The sequence below is a fragment of the Rhea americana genome, unplaced genomic scaffold (assembly GCF_003343005.1).
Source record: "Rhea americana isolate MKP2758 unplaced genomic scaffold, rheAme1 scaffold_0, whole genome shotgun sequence".
NCBI lineage: Eukaryota > Metazoa > Chordata > Aves > Rheiformes > Rheidae > Rhea > Rhea americana.
In genome coordinates, this window is record NW_028185037.1 from 14,693,720 (window position 1) to 14,707,276 (window position 13,557).

At 45.5% G+C, this 13,557-nt stretch overlaps 1 protein-coding gene across 3 annotated transcripts in view; it reads left to right on the forward strand.

Annotated features, from left to right (window-relative positions):
* The first annotated feature begins 2,222 nt into the window (after nucleotides 1-2,222).
* Nucleotides 2,223-13,557, forward strand: part of LOC146602061 (uncharacterized) — a 165,309-nt gene continuing 153,974 nt past the window's right edge. For 2 of the 3 annotated variants that reach the window (XM_085317335.1, XM_085317426.1), the window contains exons 1-2: nucleotides 7,566-7,646; nucleotides 10,029-10,209. The gene's annotated coding sequence lies outside the window, so the exon portion shown is untranslated. Of the gene's footprint in view, nucleotides 2,309-7,565; nucleotides 7,647-10,028; nucleotides 10,210-13,557 lie in introns of those variants that run through there. The other variant, XR_014897365.1, reaches the window with a different exon arrangement.

Sequence of the window (13,557 nt, forward strand, 5' to 3'; positions counted from 1 at the left end):
CGGCCCGGCCCGGCCGGGGCCGCGGCGCATCCCATCCCGCGGGCCCCCTCGGGCCGCCTGGGACGGCAGCGGGCGCCTGAAGCTGAGCAGGGCAAAACGCAAGGCGAGGTTCCTAGCGGGCTCCCGGCACGCTCTTACAAAGGCTTCGCTCAGGCCTTTCTTTCCTTGTTTTATTTTTTCTCCTGAAAAGATGCGGATTTTTAAGCAACTTGTGTTTGAGAGGCTGCATTTCACGTTTATACCTGATCAACGCTAAAATGCTTTCCTAGGCCTCATCCTTTAAGACTTCACTCTTACACTACCGAACAGTTGGTTATTGCATCTTAAAATACGGTGCGGAAAAAGCCCGGCGGAGCTGACAGTCCTATCGGAAAGATGTGGAGCCCGTCGGTGAGATCTTTTTCATCGCCTTCACGCTGGCAAGTTGGGGCATGTTTGCCTGTCCATGCGTGTGGTCAGACACAGGCGGTCGTGAACCCAGTGCTAGTTCCTTTTTACTAATATGCAGCACGCTCAAAAAAAAAAATATATATATATATAACTTAAGTTGCTGCTGTAGAATGAAGTATTTGGCCTATATGCTTTTCTAGGGCTATATTAGAATATGTTAGACTTTACTAGATGTGTAGAGCACAGAATATTGTGTACATGTTACAGCTGTGTGCAATGAGGGTGTTTATCTGTCCATTGTCACTAACGTCAGCTTGTGCCAGCYAGTTTGGATTATCGTGAGAGCAGTCATACATACTACTTTTAAAAACACAGGTTAAAAAATTGGCTCTGAAGTGCTGAAATCACTGCAAGAAATAACGATACGATCAGTGTCTGATATCCAGGAAGGTCTTGTAAACATCATGTGCAGTTTCCTTTCCATTGTGATTTGAAAAAAATTATGTTATAAATATGTATATTTTTCAAGCACATGGACCAGGCAGATGGATGCTCTGTCATTCTGGGTGCTGCATATCTGTAGGAAATGCCACTTCACACCCCAGGGAGTTTAAAGTGATCTCGTACATAGTTTGCACCATTTCACCTGTATTTTTTTCCCCCTCTCTCTTCTTATCTCTTTCATAGTATTAAGCCTTAAACCGGGCTGACACCTAGGCTCGTGTCATTATGTTTCTGATAGATAAGACTGTGCCTTTGCGCGATTTAAGTTGCATTAACGTGGTTGTACAGGTGCAATTTGGCAGCCAATGGGAACCCCGTATGCCTGTCAGGAACAAGCTGTGCCGTGCTAGTGGCATCCCTGCTAGGGGGGCTGCGCCGGCCTCGCGAGGCCGGGACGGCTAAAGCAGCRTGAGCTCCCTGCTCCGGCAAGGCCTACGGATTTTCCGTAACCCTGCCTAGTGTGCGTGCTGATGTCCATGCAATGTCACGGGAATGCAGCAATAGCGAAAATAAGGAAGAGCTTAGGCCTGCCGCTGTTGAAAGGCCCATCTGTTGCTGAAATGAATTATGTATGTGAATTAGTTTTTTAAAACGAAAGATTGGCTTCCTGGATGAACTTGCACGCTTGGAATATGGCTTTCGTGGGAGCTGACTGTTTTCTGAAGTGATCGTGAGTTGTGTCTCCTGCTGGCACCGTTCGGTTGTGGAGCTTTGCAATYTTGCATTTTGTTTCCCATGCCCCAGCCTAACTGAAGCTTAGATTTCAGTATAATGAAGGGCTTTATCCATGCAACTTTCAGCTTGTGCTTCATTCTTTGCAGGATTAGAACTGTATCTTGCCGTTTTTAATCAGAATACTTCACAAAAAGGACTGGGGTATATTTCACTAACTTTTACATCGGGAATTCCTAGCAGGGGAAGCTACACATAATGCCAAAGCTGTAGCACAAAGCTAGAGGGAAAACATGGTGTAACTATGCATTTAATTTATTAGTATATTTTGGGCTTTTTTGTTGATTTGCAGATGAAGATGTTCAATGGGGTACTACAGTATCACTGTTTTTATACTGGCCTCTTCCGGCTTTCTCAGTATTTATGCTGGTGCAGCTCCACCAGCAATTGCAAGGTAGGGGTTTCAAATACAACATCTACTTATATATGTGTTTTTTAAACTGTTCTGTGCAGACCATAGCACCAGTAGGATATGGGAAGTGGAAAAGCTGATTTTCGTGAACTGAAAGGCGCTTTTGTGGCTTGCAGGAATTCTGAGGGTTCATCCTTTGCTCACCGCATGCAAGTTCAGCAGAGGATCATGTTTGATACCCACGGTGCAATGCGCCGCAGCTTGGAGCGGTGCCAGGAATTCGGAGCCATGCTCAGCGAAACTGCTGTCGCACAGCTGAACGCAGCACTGGTAGGCGTGTTGTATCTGCTGGACGTTGGATAGGATCAAACTGAATTGTATTTCTGTCGGTGGTGTAGCACAGGTTGTCTGTCCTGAGCTGTTTCCRCTGGAGCGGCTGCAACCGAGGGCGTGCCGCCACCGTGGTCCTCCCGGCTGGCTGAGCAGAAGGCCAGTGGGCCGTGGTCCCGCTTTTGGAGTCGAGAAGGATGCAAAGGTGCAAACTGAAGCTGCGGAGAGGAGAACGCATAGCTGATCCGGAAGCTTTGACTCTTTGCAGCCAGGTGATGCAGATCTTATTTTGAAGCAGAGGAKGGTGTGTTTGTGTTTGCCCCCTCACTGGCTGATGCTTTAGTATTAAACACCTGCTTCATTCCTGGGTAGATTTATGGAGAGAGTGAAGGGGGATAACGAAGTAATCCCTGTCGTGGACCCGCTAGCACTGTCTGTGGGGTATATTTTCCATTGTCACTGCTGCATCTGTTCCTAAGTCAGTCTGTTTTCTTACATAGCAAAGCGCTTAGTGCCCTGGCGACGAACACTGCTTTAAATGTGCAGCTACACTTGGTTTATTTATACGTGGAGATACCGTGCCTGCTGTCTGCTTGCTGTGTCCAGGCAGTTCAGTGGAGGACATCAGTTTTGTGAGTTACCAGTGCTGAGATGATTTCTTTGTGTTTCTTGAATTCTTTCTCTGGCAAGTGCTGGAGATCATTTAATGATGGACATTCGGCTTTCTCCTGTCGCTGTGAGTGTGACGGGTGACGTGCAGTGAGGTGTTATCTGGTGTGTTGGCTCCATCGTGCTGTGTCAGGAAGGCAGGATCATAAACCAGCACGAGGCCAGGCCAGCCACRTGGAGCCATCTGGATTATCTGCAAGCCAGATGGATGTGATCAAAATGCTTTTTAACGTATCCTGTGGTAGTGGCRTATTCTTTATGGGAATTCATGATGCAGATGTGATGATATTTGTGGAGTTGTATCCTGGAAATCAGTGATTTGAGTGTGGGCTGGGTTGAGTATCATGTGGGAGTTTCCAGGCCGTTTATCCTGCACACACTGAAGGCCACACATCACGTCTTCGCTGCTGTTAATATCTTATATTTGTTGGCAGATACTGTGATTGCACTCCCACCACCTTGAAGGAAAAGCGATATCTGGGCAAATTGCTGCCGGGGAAAATATATTGGGCAGTAAAGGGCTCTGAGGCTGTGATGAAAGGCATCGCTGGAACCAGTGGTTGGGATGTGAAGCAAGTCGGGAGGCTGTTTGGATGAGGAAGCATGGCACAGGCCTTTAATGGCAATGGTGATGATTGGCCCTGGAACAAGTTATCAGGAAAAGGGGTGGATTCTCCCTCTCAGTCATTTCTGCCTTGAAACCTGAGTGGGAGAAAGAATAAATAGAAAGGCTGTTGGGCAGGGAGGATTTTCTATTTCTGTAAGGTGGGCCATGCTGTGAGGAAAAGGGACAGGACAACATATCTGGGCTGTGGTTGTTTTGGCATACCTACCTCTGATAAATAAGTCTGCTCATAGCTGTGGGTGGTCCGTGTTGCGCCAGGCAGTGCCCCAGCAAAGCGTGGCCGAGCTCCCTGGTGCTGCTACCCGTTGCGTGATGGAATCTGTTTGTGTCTTGAAGCTGCCAGACACTGAGCATGTCCCTGAGGGGAGAGGACAGAGTCACCAGGGTCCTCAGCTTGTGGGATCGTCCATCCCCTCCTGGGCATAGCAAAGGGAGCTAATAAAGCCCCCAAGGTGCTCCTCAGTTCTGGGGAGAGGAATTTCCTGCGGTGAGAGTGGTGTGGAGAGTGGCATCGCGGGGAGAGGCAAGACCACATCCCGATGGGCAAGACCCGTTGCATTGTTCGTAGAGCGGCTTGGGGAGGCCCTTGGCATGGCCTGGCTTGTGCTGGGAACCTCGAGGCTCTGAAGTAGGCCAGTACACTGATTTTAAGCTGCAAATTTTAAAGGTGAAAAACTGGACCCAATTCCAGCTTTCATAACAACCCATGATTGTCTTCCCTCCATCCAGTCAATGCAGTCTGCTCCACCCTAGCTTCCTCTGAACGCCTTTTCTGTGCTGCTCAGCTTCCCTGGATAACTGCAGGKTTCATGCCTGGTCTGTACCTAAGTTTTACCACTGGTGTTTAGCTGATTAATAGGTACATTATGCCAGTAAAACCTTTAGTGTGAATGGGTTGTCCTGACTCCTTGTGCCGGTGGAAGCCGTGTGCATTAGATCCGCTCYGAGTTCTTCTGCACTAGAGGATTTTTGTGAGGCTAGCTGTGCTGTTGAAATTGGTTTGGCAGGACTCTTTGCAACAGATGAGACCTCAGTCTGAGAAGAGGACCTGGAAAATTCCATGTTCCARTTTGTTTCCATGGATCCTGTGCCGATCCACATGTTCCTGAGTTGGAATAGCTTCCATTCAGCATTTCATGACTTAGTGGCAAAATCTCTGCTCCCGGTAGCCGCGTATGGTGAGAGGGATTTTCTCTGGTGAACATTTTCAAAAGGTATGTTGGGTACRTGAACTGATGATGTGTTTCAGAGGTTCCCTACGGGTGCAAAATCATGTGGAAACAAGTACGGGCCAGCTGTAGTGCTGCCAGCTTGTGTACAGTTTGCCTTTGGTCTTGGGACATTTGGTGTCTTTCCTTGGCTCCCAACAGCTGAATTTTAAGAGATTGGTTTGCCTCCCTTTTATCCTTCATGCCTGCGAGGAAAAGCTTAAAAACAATACGTATACTTTTGAGTTGTGATCTTTTCACCAGTACTGCAGCTGCAGCRTCCTTTGCAATCCTGTATAAAGCCCCGCTGTGATTAGGCAACTCAGTAACTCAAAAACACCAAGCAGAAAATCCCAACTTAACAGCAGTTAAGAAACAATATGACTCCYGATAGACTTCATACTGTATATTTTGAGGCCGAGGCTTGATAATATTGTAGCCATCTCTTCTTGAAAAAAAGCAACTAAGCAAAAAACTCCAGCGGAAGTAAAATTTGTTGCATTGCCTTGCACCTTTTCCTCCCCAGGCAAAGCATGWGCCCCGTGGAGCAGTTCTCACAGTGCGTCATTAGAAGGGAGTTGCTTGCTCAGAGACAGAGGAGCGGATGGGACGTGCACGGCATGAGAGCAGCTGGAGCATTGCTGCCTGGCTGGCACTTGSGAGAGCTGCAGTGCCCACATGCAAACTCCTCCCTGCCTGTGCCTGCAGCTAAAGAGCATGTTACCTCCTTGGGATGCACTGCTTATTTGTGAAGGCATTCGACACAAGACAGTAAATCTAYTTTCAGGGAGCCTAGACCTGATAAGAAACGCAACTATATGACATAAAGTGTGGAAGGAGTGAAACTGCTATTTTGAGGCTGTGAAAGCTGATTAGAGAAGGTGGCTTTGCCCAGTGAGCTCTCTGCCGGCTGCTGTATCGTTGGAGCCTGCCGTTGGATGAGGTGTCACCTGTCGTCTGCTGGCCAGTCTTCCGCTGAYGTAAATGTGCTGCTTGTGCACTGGGTAGCATGGTGGAAGCTGCTGTGAGCTGCTACCTGGCCTGCGTCAGACTGTGCAGGATGTGGAGCAATGGCTCCAGAGCACATTCTGTGCTGGACCCCGTTACGTTATGGCTGCTGTGTATGGAAAAAGTTCTGGCATGGGTCCCTCTCTGATGATGTTGGAGTTCTCYGTTAATAAAAACGTGATTTTTAATGTTAGTTGTATTATAAACCTCATAAAGTTTATTATATATGAATATAATACAGCTACAGCAGACCCTGAATGGCATATATCAGCCCCTCCACTTTGTGTTTCAGTTGATGTGTGCGACTATTTAAAATATCAATAAAATAACTTGTCATTTAGCACACAGAACAAAAAACTGCTTTTTTACATTCTTCTGAAAATACTCAATGACATTTCCAGCCTCACTTAAAGGCCAGGAGCGTGGTGCTGTGGGRCGGACCACTTGAGACACTGCTCAGGGGCTTTTAGAGGAGGATGTTTGCTATATGCATTGCTTGATCATTTGATTATAGGTATCTCACATCTGACCTCTTGTTCTTATTGGATGGTTTTTGGGGGGTGGGCAAAGGCTCACTTTTTTTTTTTTTTTTTTTTTTTTTAAAAAGGGTTCTTTTTTTTTTTTTTTTTTTTTTTTTTTGTTGGGTTGTTTTTTTTTTTTTTTTTTTTTTTTTTTTTTAAGTGTTAAAAAGAGTGCTATTGGATTGTATAAAAACACTAGCACAAAAGTATGAGTGCTTGATGTTACAGAGGAAAACACTAAATATCTTTAAAAATCCAAGTGTTTTTTGCACTTGAATCAAGTATCTTTCAATACAAATGGAAATAAGTGTTGCTAGCTCATGTRATTTTATTTTGGATATAAAACAATATGATGTTCTTTTAAAAACCCTGGCTGTTGGATTTCAGTAGCTGTGGAAACATTTCTGTCTGGAGAGGCTTTGAMTCTCCAGCCTTGGAGGCTCTTAAGACTCATCTAGGCAAAGGCACGGGCGACCTGACCAAGTGTTGACAGTGGTCCCATTTCAGGTAGGGGGTTGGACTAGAGACTGCAGAGGGCTCCTCYTGCCATCAGGTCTCTATTTCTGTGGTTGATGAAAAAGTTGAAAAGGTGAGCTCAAAAATGGAAGAAAAAAGCAAAAGGAATAAAAATTATCAAATTTAAACTTTGTATTTTAAGCCTTCAAGTGGGACAAGATGGAAGAGGCCTGTATTTTTTGAATGTACAAGGTTAGCAAAATAAATATGATTAAAATTTCATAGTAGAAAGAAGGATCTTTGTTGCTCTGTCTCACTGAGGGGCTGAAGAGCTTTTCCCAGAGCCCAGCGTATGTCTTGATTTTGTCCTGATTCAATGTTGGGATGAAGCAGTGGTGCTTCTGCRTCATGGTTTCCATCAAAGGGAAACGTGGACTCATGGGCTGAAAGGGAAAGACTTGAGCTTGGATCTGTGTGAAAGAAGGACCAAGAATGAAGAAGGTTCTCCCAGCAGAAAACATACGTTGTATGACTGACGAATGGGACATTGTCTTTACTGGAGAAAGAGGTGCTTTTTTAAATATAGGCCTGGTAGCCTGGGTGAAGGCTAATCCGTTATATGAAACCGCGTTGTTGTTATCATGGATCAGCGGAACCACAAAATGTTTTCTGGCATGAGTATGAGTCAGGTCAGGATTTTAATGTATGAGGGCCTATGTTAAATCAGTTCCCTTGCTCTGCCCTTTTTACCAGGACCTGTAATGCACCGCCTGTCTTTACTGCTCTCTGTTAAGGAATGTAGTCGCTGGCTTCTCCCATGCTACGTGAAGGATCACCCTTGYGCTTGTATGGTACGTTTCAAACTGCATTGCAGATATGACTGAAGGAAGCTTCTCAGTGCTTCGATGAAATGGGGGGGGTTGGACTGGATGATCTCCAGAGGTCCCTTTCACCCTCCACYGTTCTGTGATTCAGTGAGTCTGTGAAATGAACAGTGATGTTATTCTTACTTCACAGTCCAAGAAGCTGAAGCAATGAGAAGTTAGTCTTGAAAATGTTTTCCATATCTTGGGTGATTAGTTTGGAGATGTGCCAGGCCTGGTGGTTAGAAATAACCTGGATGGATGATGGGGTCTCAGCTCTTGGCTGTGGATAGGATCTAGGTGACTGCCCTTGGCAAGCCATTTYGTAACTCTCCCCTTCCACTCTTCTGCTCGCCTCTGCAGCCCGCAAACATGGCAGGGCTGACACTGCCTTTCTGTGCCTTTCTTCATAGCAGGGGACAGTGAGAGCCCTGATACCAGCGGCGCTCTCCCGGTGCTACTGCCGTGCAGGCAGTAACGRCGTTGAGATCCAGTATTTCTGCTCTAGCTCTGCCCAAAATGGCATCGGCCGCTGTCTTTGCGGGGGTGGACTGGTGACTGGAACCGACACAATTAAGCAGGAAAAAAAAGCTTTAGAAGACTTTTCACCAGGTAACTACCTGGGGTCATGCAAGTGTTGAAGAACTGGAAAGAAACTTTCCTTATCTCCTAGCTTAGTGTGCGAGATAAAGCTAGTGCTTATTTTTTCTTCTTCCCTAAAGGGATCTACTAACGTTCCATGTATTGGGGGAAAAGAGGGAGGAAGAGGGGAAAGGAAAAGAATTTTTTCAATAATTTTGTAATTTCAATTTTAAAGATAAGTTGATCAAGTACAATGTAYGGGTTTCTACATGGTAACTTGAGTATAACCATCTTTCAGACAAGTCATAGTCTGCTCAGAGGCCAAAATGTTATTCATTAGCATAAGGCATAATATTACGTTGCCTGTTGTTGTAGGCTCTACTGCTGCGGGTACTCAGTGTCCTTGCGTTCCTTATAAATCTCAGTAGCGTAAGAGATTATCAAAGATTTTATTTTGCAGGATGTTCTCAGTCACTTTTGATTAATTTTTTTTGAATACTTCTGTATCAAATTCTAATATGTAGGACTTGAAACTACGGCACTCTTAATTAACTGCTAACATTGTCTCATGGAGCAAGGCAATATGGGAGGGGAAAATAAGGCAGAGGGATTAAACAGCCTGCAGTTATTTACGCTGATCCATTCTAACTTGGAGAGCTTACAGTTGCTCTTACTAATGCATTTCTCCTCCTTGTAACGTTAGGAGAGCTAATATTCCTAGGAACAAACACCTGTATCTTGTCTTGCTTAGACGGAAAATCTGGGTGCTGAGCAGATTAAAACGCTGTTGTTGCACTTTGGCAGCAGAAAGAGAACTGAAGCTCGCAAAGATACTGAGATAACATGGGGAATGGGGTTGGCCTGTGGGATCCCTGGCTCCCAGGCCTGTCATCTCTCTTATACCACACTCCCTTGAAAGTCTTGAAGTCTGGACTATGTCTATTTTAGGCCTCCCTGAGGCATGACAAAGCCTGTAAGTCCATGAAATAACATTAATATTTCATTTGARGATATTAAAGGACTTCTATGCCTGTTAGAAGTAGGCATGTATTAAGGCTGAGCTCATGCAAAGGCCATTTTATTGGAGGTTTGGCATACAGAGAGGTTCCCAGCCACCCTCTGCTGCTGCAGGGCATGTGAGTCCAGAATAAGGAGCTTGAAATGGTGTGCAAGTCCTTTTGGGAGGCTCATACTCAGGGAGCAGTGGCAAGACTGCATCATCCCCACAGTCTCCGTGCTTGAAATCTCTGCAGACCTTGCAGTARGTGAGCCAGCCATGCAATGCGGAGTCCAGTTCCTGCAGCACRAAGAGGAGCCTTAGCTTTATTTAACCTTTTTGCATACAGTTGCTGCTAAGGAGCCCAGCACTTGCATGCAGTGGGCTCACGGGTAAAGAATAGCTCTCTGAAGCTGAACTCTAGCTGCCCTGCTGTCACTATTGGCCAAAGACACAGATCCACAGTTGGTCAGTTGAGTTTGGGGGTAAAGAGCACTCTTGGATTTCTTCTGTCGGGAAGCTCTTCCACAGCAGCATCACTGTTTCTCTAATCTCCAGCTGATTAAGAGATGCTGCTCCATCTTTCTGGGCAGAGTCCTGRTGTTGGTTACGCTGATGTCCATCGTATCTTGGCTTGAGAATAGTAGTCACACCTGGATACGGAGCCTGCAGTGTAAAGGAAACTCCAACTAGCACAGAAAGCTGCAGCCTATCTCCTCTGCAGGAGTCTCCTCCTCTCTATTTTGTCTTCTATTAGAAATAAAGTTTGAGGTCATTATTCTCTTTTCAAGGTGCTTCCTATATGGACCTCAGGTATTAGAAAGGCTGCTTGAAGCTTTGTGCCAAAGACCATAGAAGCTTTCTGCAACAAAATGAACCTGTGCTTTCAGAGGGCCCAGTTTCACACTGTGCGACTGTTACGCCAGGAGCTAAGGACCACCAAAACTCATCATATTCTGCTGCAAGTGTAAGGTATGTTCTGTTGACTCTTATTTTTTCTARGTAGAGAGCAATATTATGTTTAAAGACAGTTGGAGAATATATGACCAAAACAAAACCCTCTGTTGCTGGACTGGAGCAAACAGGGGAAATAACACATACCAGATGGTAGTTCAACACTTAATACACTACCTGGAAATCAATCTGGTGATGAATGCAGTGTTTAAATTGATCATTGAAATATACTTAACTGAAATTCTAGTTAGCTGGGTTGATTTGTGCTTTTTCAGACTATATGAAAATTAGGAAATGGCAGGATTAAGACATGTGCCCAAACATCCTTAACTCTATACTCCGTCCCTCCCTTCRCCTCTTTGAAATTAGAGTTAATTGCCAGGGATTTTCTGCACAGACAAGATGGGGTTGTAACACCCTGTTTCATTAACTGGTCAAGGCAAGYCATTCTGTCTAGATTGTGTGTTAAGTATTAAATTAAAGATCTCTAAGATCTTTTAATTATCACCTTGTAGACAGACTCATAGATTCTAAGGTAATTCATATATGGSTCTTGGTCCCCATCAGTTTTGGATGCCCCAAAATGTGATACAGAATGCGATGCTCAAAAAYATTATACCCAAAAATGTATTTTAAACAAACCAGCATGCAAAAAAGGAATTGCGAAGTCAAGATCATGATGGACGTTGTGGTCATGTTCATTAGGGGTGGTTCTCTGTGTGGTTTGATAGATACGGTGATTCTTAKGTGGGTTACTGTGTGAAACTTGCTGTTTCAGGAATGAGGGATCTTTCTGCCGTTTACATTAGTGGTTTATAGTGGGCATTCTGAGAACAGGGAATGGGTGGGTCTTTTCTTGCTCTCTTTGTGGTTTAGTCCTTCTCAGCTTCTGTTCTGAAGCAAGATTTTTAGATGCGYGCATCCAGGATTACCATGTATGGTGAGATGGTGGTATATCCTTTGGCAACTCTTAAGCTAGTCCAGTCAGCCCACCTTAATTTGCTTTTACTTTCTATCTGTATCATGTCTTTACTTTAGGTTGTTGGCTCTGTGGGACAGAGAATGGCTTTTGTGTTCTGTTTTTATGTAATGGCCAGCAAGGACACATCTGGTGTGTCAAGCTCATGGTGGTGCTGTGTGTAATGCCAATAATAAATAATGCTGATATTTCTCTGGAGGGTCTGTGGCTGTCTCTGCAAACACGATAGAGATGTGACATCTGCTTGCCTCCTCATTCATGTGCCGCTCTGGGTGAATTTGCTTATGTGGTTGCTGCGTTGTTCTTGCTCTTAGGAGCAGTAAACAGGGGAGTCAACTTGGTACAAAAAGGGTGCAAAAAGCATCCCGATACAGGTGAAAAATGCCAACGCTGACCTGTAGGAGCCTGTATTTGCTTTTATTCACACAGATTAGATTGAGCATAGCACAGTGTCAATTCTTATAYGTGCGTGTGTATTTACATACATGTATATACACAAACATGTATGTGTGGAAGCATTATTGCCTGTTTAGCTTTAGCTTTTTCCTTGCTTCCTCCTCTCATTTTCCCTCCACTTCCCCTTTTCTGTTCCACTTCATGTTTAATTTTTATGCCCGTGGTGTTTCTCATATGTGTATTTCCCCTTTTTTTTTTCTTGCCTTCTTTTCTCTTCTTTCCTATTTCTTTCCTATTCTATCTCTTCATTCTTTACCTTCTCCTCTATGTGTTTCTGGCTCCTGCTCTGAGCTGTTTTACAGTTATCTTTTGCTTGCCTCCTCCTTTCTCTCATAGGTGCAAATCAAGCGATGCACCCGGTTAGCATCTCTGCAACCCCCTTCTGTGTTGGCTGTCGCCTCTGCTGCAGATTAGAGGAGCAGCCACAGCTGTGTCTCTCCTCCTCCTCCTGCTTGAAAAAGGAATAAGGGARTCTGAGCTGCTCCCATTTCCTCTTGCTGTAGATGGGTATCGTATTTTATTTTCTTGTATTTCCAGGACTGTGGCAGATCTCCCGCGAGCGCAAGTGGGCTGAGCCCAGCCCTTGCAGCGTGTGGCACGCCGCGCTTGGCGTGCGTCTGCGGGAGCCGACGTTCAGGCGCTGGGATCGGCTGAGCGGTTTGGTTTGCGTGTGCGTTAGTAACAGCTTCGTCGATCTGAGCAATCCCAATAAGCCACCAGAGAACGCTGCTTGGGGAAAGCAGATAGAAAGAGTACTGGCCTTGCAGTCCTGCACCGCTGGGGCTGGTGGGAATTGTAAATGCAAGCAAGGCCAGATCCCGCACAATACTTTCCGTTTCTGTGAAAGCAGTGAGAGCTGTAAAGCTCAGTGTCCTTTAGGGCTTGACTCGTAGACTATAAAGCTGGRTGTTTTGACTGTTTCTGATTGTAGAAACAGAGGGATCTGAAATAAGGAAACACTTCGATGTTGGCAATTTGAAGAACACGCTCAATATCGCTTCATGGCAGGCATCTTATTCTTGGCTGCATCAGCCTCGTGGGCTGAGGACAGCAAGTGCGTTAGTTGGATGGCTTCATTTGCACAGCTGTTTTTTTCCCAAGAAATTGCAGGACCCAKCGCGGCACTTTCTGTGCTGGGAAAGCAGGCTGTTTCCAGGCCCCCGTTTGCAGGATTGGCGGTTGTGCCCGGAGTGCTTGTTCGATGGGTGCCGATTGCAGAGGTGCCTCAGACCGTGGGCTTTGGAGGCCGGTTCAGTCTCTCTAATGAGCCTGRTTTATGCAAGCGTATCTGTAGGGGGGGCTGCCATTTGGATAGGAATTGCCTCTTGGAAGATGTAACGTGATCACAATTTTTCGGGGTATCATCAAGGTGAATAAACAGAAATAGGACTTCAGACCTTCCTGTTCATGTTGCTGATAATACGTGAGGCTTATCAAATGAAGTGTAAACATTCAGTGTCATGTTTCATTCAGGATGACTCTTCATTCTTTTTTTATTTATTTTTGTTTTTGTGCCTCTGCAATGCAGACTTCTTTCACAAGTTCTGGCTGTTCTCTAACCAGTGTCCTGGCATACCACCCCCCACAGCCTGCACTCTGCCATCCTGGGGTGAGGGGATATTTCAGGGYGTGTTCATAACTTGATCTTTCTGATGACTCTTGCACACAGGGCTCAGTTAGTGCCAATTGCTAGGGTAATTTTCTATTTTCAAGCCGCTTGGGCCTGTTCCTTTGTGCTCCCGAATGAGATTTTGCCCAGCGTACTTTGGAGCAGGGATGGGCTCTTTATCTACTATGAACCTTAGCAGCGCCATCAATCCACTCTGTAGTAGCAGGACTTGAACTCCCATAGCAGTTACAGCACTCAGGATAGGACATGCAGTGGAATTACACTATTGCAACTGGGAGGTGCAGAGGACCATACCTTGAAA